Source organism: Aethalodelphis obliquidens, unplaced genomic scaffold (genome assembly GCF_003676395.1).
Source record: "Aethalodelphis obliquidens isolate GAN/ISIS:26980383/991018 unplaced genomic scaffold, ASM367639v1 scaffold78, whole genome shotgun sequence".
NCBI lineage: Eukaryota > Metazoa > Chordata > Mammalia > Artiodactyla > Delphinidae > Aethalodelphis > Aethalodelphis obliquidens.
The window spans coordinates 5658486-5665388 of NW_020838022.1; positions in this window are offsets into that span (position 1 = coordinate 5658486).

Below are 6903 nucleotides of genomic sequence, written 5' to 3' on the forward strand. Positions count from 1 at the left end.
AGGCCTCTGGAAGGAAAGTCAAAAATTGCAGCTGCCTCATTTCCTATCCCAGGTCCCACTGTGGCAGCTCTCTTGGGAGTGCCATGAGATCTGTGTCTCCTCACAATAATTGTGCCCACCTTTCTGTTCCCTCACACACTTTGTTGTTAAACCAGCTTGAGTGGGTCTCTGTTCCTTGCATCCAAAGGAGCTCTGACTGAAATATTAATACGTGAAGAATGGTATGGATAGCGTGAGGGGCTGGGAGTGGGAATGGAGGAGAGTTGGGGCCCTGGAAGTTCAATAGGATGATGGACATTAGCCAGGCAGCCCTGGGGGGATCCGGCAGCATGAGTTGGGAGATGGAAGAGGTGCCTGGTAACAGGTGAAAATACAGAGGGGCAGAGGTGCCTCATGTGCTTCCTGTCCAGAGCTACGTGTTTGTGCACTTGCACGTGTGTACACATGTGTGCATGTCTGTGTGTGGTAGGTGTACAGGGGTAGGACACTAACAGCAAAATCTTTTTTTTAATTTAATTTTTATTTTATGTTGGAGTATAGCTGATTTACAATGCTGTGTTAGTTTCAGGTGTACAGCAAAGTGAATCAGTTATACGTATACATATATCCACTCTTTTTTAGATTCTTTTCCCATATTGGTCATTACAGAGTATTGAGTAAAGTTCCCTGTGCTATACAGTAGGTCCTTATTAGTTATCTATTTTATATATAGTAGTGTGTATGTGTCAATCCCATCTTCCAATTTGTCCCTCCCCACCCCATCATTCCCCGGTAACCATAAATTTACTTTCTACATCTTTAACAATATTTCTGTTTTGTAAATAAGTTCACTTGTATCATTTTTTTAGATTACACATATAAGTGATATCATATGATATTTGTCTTTCTCTGCCTGACTTACTTCACTTAGTATGATAATCTCTAAGTCCATCCGTGTTGCTGCAAATGGCATTAGTTCGTTCTTTTTTATGGCTGAGTAATATTCCATTGTATATATATATACACCATATCTTCTTTATCCATTGGTCTTTGAATTTGAATCAACTTTGTGTTCTTGGATTAAATTCTACTTAGTCTGTTCTCCATATCTATGAGTCTGTTTCTGTTTCATAGACAGATTCATTTGTGTCATATTTTAGATTCCACATATAAGTGATATCATATGATACTTGTCTTTCTCTGTCTGACTTACTTCACTCAGTATGACAGTCTCTAGGTCCATCCACGTTGCTGTAAATGGCATTATTTCATTCTTTTTTATGGCTGAGTAGTATTCCATTGTATATATGCACCACATCTTCTTTATCCATTCCTCTGTTGGTGAACATTAATGTGTACAGGGCTGGGGTGGGGCACTAACAACAAAATCTTAAACCGAAGGTGAAATAAGCATGTAGACCCTGGAGGTCCAGTGATACAAGTGACGGTCACACTCAGCTGGCAGCATGAGCACTGCCTGGCCCTCCTGCCTCTCGTCTCAGCCACGTAGAGCTGCACACTTCATTTAATCATTGGTTGATGTTAGCAGGGACAAAACCATGCTGCTTAGAACTGCCTCTGGTGAGAACAGCTGTTCTAAAGCAGAGAAAAGCTTGGGGAGAAGGGTAAGGGAAAAGTGTCTGATGAAAACATTTTCCTAGATTTTCTTCTTTAGATATGTATCTATGGAAGTGTACACAGGCTGTAGTTGTGAACCTATTAAGGCTTCAGAACAATAACTCCAAACTCCTCAGCTAAGTCCTGGGAAATTTTTAGTAACTGGAAGCAGAGGTGATTCCTCAGTCTACTGACATTGATAAGTTTGAACGCCCAGCTTATTGTTCTGAAGTTAGCTGAAGACACATCCTTGGTGCTCTCATGGGCAGGGCAATGCAGTAGAAGAGTCGAAAATCTGGGCCTGGGGAAGCCTCCTGCTTGTGGAGGCAGGACTTGACATCCGTTAAATTTTTTCTTTTAAAAAACGAAGTGCTGGGCTTCCCTGGTGGCGCAGTGGTTGAGGGTCCGCCTGCCGATGCAGGGGACACGGGTTCGTGTCCCGGTCCGGGAGGATCCCGCATGCCGCGGAGCGGCTGGGCCCGTGAGCCATGGCCGCTGGGCCTGCACGTCCGGAGCCTGTGCTCCGCAGTGGGAGAGGCCACAGCAGCGAGAGGCCCGCGTACCGCAAAAACAAACAAACAAACAAAAAAAAAAAAAAAAAAAAAAACGAAGTGCTAGGGCTTCCCTGGTGGCACAGTTGTTAAGAATCCATCTGCCAATGCAGGGGACATGGGTTTGAGCCCTGGTCCGGGAAGATCCCACATGCCACAGAGCAACTAAGCTCGTGCGTCATATGAGCCTGTGCTCTAGAGCCCACAAGCCACAACTACTGAGTCCACATGCCACAACTACTGAAGCCTGCACGCTTAGAGTCCATGCTCCACAACAATAGAAGCCACCGCAATGAGAAGCCCGTACACTGCAACGAAGAGTAGCCCCCACTCGCTACAACTAGAGAAAGCCCACACGCAGCAACAAAGACCCAACGCAGCCAAAAATAAATTAATTAATTAAACAAACAAACAAACCAAAAAACGAAGTGCTTTTCTTTTTCATATTCCACAAGTACTACATGTCCATATGGAAAAAAATCAAAACATACACAAAAATGTAAAGAAGATTTAAAAAAAAAATCTGTGGTAACCCCACACACAGATATAGCCACTGGTCACATTATGCTGTATGGTAATTGCAGCCTTTTTCCCCTATATTCGCACCACTCTTACTGGCATTCTGCCAGGAGCAGCCCGGCACGTCTGTGGGCTCTGATGCACAAAAGCATGGCAGAGAGAAGAAAAAGTTGAAACAACTCTGCCACCTGCTGCCCGACCCGTTCTCCTAAGCAGCTTTTTGGCTTTTTAAAGCTCTTGTTCTTTTTAAAATGCCTATTGTTTGTATTTTTCTAATTACAAAGATAATATGTCCTGGCTATAAAAATTCAAACAATAGAGAAGCGTATGAAGTCAGACGTGAAAGTCCCCCTTCCACAATCCTACTCCCCAGAGGTACCGCTATGATCAGTTCAGTGTGTATTCACACAGATTTTCTTCTATGCCTTTATATACATACATGATTCATTCATTCCATCATTCAGAAAAATGTTTCTTTAGGGCCTCCTATATGCCGGGTTAGACGCTGGGCTTGGAGCTGTGAAAAAAACAAAACCTCTTCCTTTTTGGAACTTGCATTTTAGTGCAGACAGACAGGCAGTAAACAAATTAACAAAAAATTCATAATATGCAAGGTGATGATATGGAGAAAGTAAGACAGGATAAGAGAGCTGGGGAGTGCCCAGCAGGGTGGAGGCGGGTCGCTAGTTTACAGACGGTGGAGAAGCAAGGTTCTCAGAGAAGGTGACACTTGGGAAGGGCCCTTAATTAAGTGGAGGCAACCGATGTGGTTATCTGGGGCAAGAGTGAAGACCTGAAGCAGAAACAGACTTGAGAAACATCAAGGGGACTTACTGGCCGGAATGGAGTGACCCGAGGGGAAGGGTAATAGGAGACAAGGCCACAGAGATCACAGGGATGGGGTAGGGGCAGGTGACCCTAGGCCTGAAGAAGCAAAGAGAGGAAACAGCATTACAGGAACCCCAAGAGAGCTGGAACTATGGAGGAAGGACCCTGTGATAACAGCCACTGGAGGGTTTTGAGGAGAAAAGAGGAGGAACATGGTCTAACTTAAGCGTTTTAAAGGCTCACTCCAGCTACTGTTTTGAGAATAGACTGTATGAGGTTAGAGTAGAAGCAGACAAGTGAGTAAAGGTAGAAACAGAGGTCTGAGGCTGGGGGCACTCCAATGTTTAAAGGTGAGAAGGTGAGGAGGAGCCAGCTAAGGAGACTAAGGCATGGCCAGTGAGGTAGGGAAAAAAAAGCCAAGGGGAGGGGGGCGGAATGTTGATTTGGAAGCTAAGGGAAGAAAGTCTATCAAGGAAGTGGAGTAATTCACTGTATCAAATGCCACTGATGGGTCAAGGAAGATAAGACTTGAAAACTGACGATTGGATTTGGAAACATGGAGGTCACTGGGGAATGTGGAGGCCGTGGGAGAGCATGGAGGTCATTGATGACCTTGATACGAATATGGAATGTGGGAGCAAAAGCCTGATCTTGGTGGGTTCAATAGAGAATCATGGCAGAAATTGGAGACTTATTTTTGCAAACACTAGAAAAAGAGTAGAATGAGAGGGAAAAATGTAACAAGAACTCCACCTGTAGAGCAGGTAGTTCTTCCCCAAATATGGAACTCAAAAGGTAGGGAATGAAAGGGGGTGGAGGACTGTTTTACAGGAGACAAAAGAGACAACTAAATGCAATACATGATTCTCGACTGGAGATCAGAATGAAAAGATAAGAAAAAGTATTATGAGACAGTTTAGGAAATCTTAGTTTGGACTGTTTGTTATTAATATTTCATCAATGTTAAATGTTTCAGGTGTAATTATAGCACTGTGCTTATGTAGGAGAATATCTTTGTTCTTAGAAGATACATGCTGATGTATATAAGAGTGAAGTGCTGGTAAAATGTCTGCAATTTACTTTCAAGTGTCCCACAATTTACACCCACACGCACCCACATACATAAAGAGGTAGACCAAATGTGTCAAAATGTCTTGGGTCATCTGCATCAGAATTCTCTGGGATATTTCTTGAAAATACAGATTTCTGGGATCCTTCAACTCTCTTTCCCTTTTTTCCACTTGCGTATTATTGCAAATATTTGTATATATTTAACTGTTTAAAAGGCTTATGAAGATTACAAAAGTAATACCTAGTAGCTGTAAGGAATAAAAACCCCTCAAACATTAAAGAAGTACAAAATGAGAACATCTCTATCCCCTCAACCTCCCCAGAGGTCATACCCACTGTCAATGGCTTCTTGTGTTTTCTTACAGACTTTACTTGTTCACATATACATATCTTTGACTTTCTTTCCTTTTTTTTCTTTTTACACAAATGGGATTATAGTATGCATATTGTTCTGTGTCCCCCTTTTTTCTTCACTTAATATTATATCTCAAAGATCTCTACATGTGTTAAGATAGGCTCAAGGACGTATTGTACCATGCAGGGAATATAGCCAATATTTTGTAATAACTGTAAATGGGAAGTAACCTTTAAAAATTGTATTAAAAGAGACTTCCCTGCTGGTCTAGTGGTTAAGACTCCGCACTCCCAATGCAGAGCGCCTGGGTTCAATCCCTGGCCAGGGAACTAAATCCCACATGCTGCAACTAAAGATCCCACATGCCATAACTAAAGATCCTGCATGCCGCAATGAAGACTCCACACACGGCAATGAAGATCCTGCATACCACAACTACGATCCAGCACAGACAAATAAATAAATATATAAATATTTTTTAAAAATTGTATTAAAAAAGATTTTTCCATGTGGATACATAGAGGTCTTCCTGCTTTTTATTGGCTTTTTAGCCAAAAAAAATCTTCCTTTGAAAGATCCACCATAATTTATTTATCCAAATATCTATTGATAAATTATCAGGAGCATATAACAATTGTAATTATTTATGCACCCAGCATTGGAGCACCTAAATAAATATATAAGGCAATATTAACAGATCTGAAGGCAGAAATAGACAGTAATATGATAATAGTAGAGGATTTCAATACCCACTTTCAACAATGGATAGAGTATCCAGACAGAAAAATCAATAAGGAGACCTTGGACTTAAACTACACTTTAGACCAGTTGAACCTAACACACATACAGAGCATTCCATCCAAGAGCAGCAGAATACACATTTTTATCAACTGTACATGGAGCATTCTCCAAAAGTAGATCATGTTAAGTCATAAAATGTCTTAATACAGGGGCTTCCCTGGCAGCGCAGTGGTTGAGAGTCTGCCTGCCGATGCAGGGGACATGGGTTCATGCCTCGGTCCAGGAAGATCCCACATGCCATGGAGCAGCTGGGCCCGTGAGCCATGGCTGCTGAGCCTGCGTGTCCAGAGCCTGTGCTCCGCAAAGGGAGAGGCCACAACAGTGAGAGGCCTGCAAACCACACACACACACACACAAAAAAAAGTCTTAACACCTTTAAGAATACTGAAAGCATATCCAGCATCTTTATGGACCACAATGGTATGAAGTTAGAAATCAATTATAAGAAGAAACCTGGAAGATTCACAAATATGTGGACATTAAACAACTCGCCCTTGAATAACCAATGGGTCAGAGAAGAAATCAAAAGGGAAATAAAAAATATCTTGAGACAAATGAAAATGGAAACACAACTTTCCAAAACTTATGGGATACAGCAAAAACAGCTCTAAAAGGCAATTATAGTGAAAAACACCTACATTAAGAAAAAAAGAAAGATCTCATAAACAATCTAACTTTACACCTTGAGGAACTAAAAAAAGAAGAAAAAACTAAGCCCAAAGTTATTAGAAGGAAGGAAATAAAAAAGATTAGAGAGGAATTAAATAGAGCCTAAAAAGATAATAGAAAAGATCAATGAAATTAAGAGCTGGCTTTTTGAAAAGAAACAAAATTGACAAACCTTTAGATAGACTAATTAAGGAAAAAAAAGACTCAAATAAATAAAATCAGAAATGAAAGAGGAGACAGTACAACTGATAACACAGAAGTACTAAGGATCATAGGAAACTACTATGAACAATTATATACCACAAATTAGATAACCTATAAGAAATGGTTAGACTCCTAGAAATATGCAACCTACCAAGACTAAATCATAAGAAAATAGAAAATCTAAACAGGCTAATTACTAGTGAGGACATTGAATCAGAAAAAAAAAAAACTCCCCCAAACAAAAAAGTACAGGACCAGATGGCTTCACTGGTAAATTCTATCAAACATTTAAAAAAGAATTAATACCAA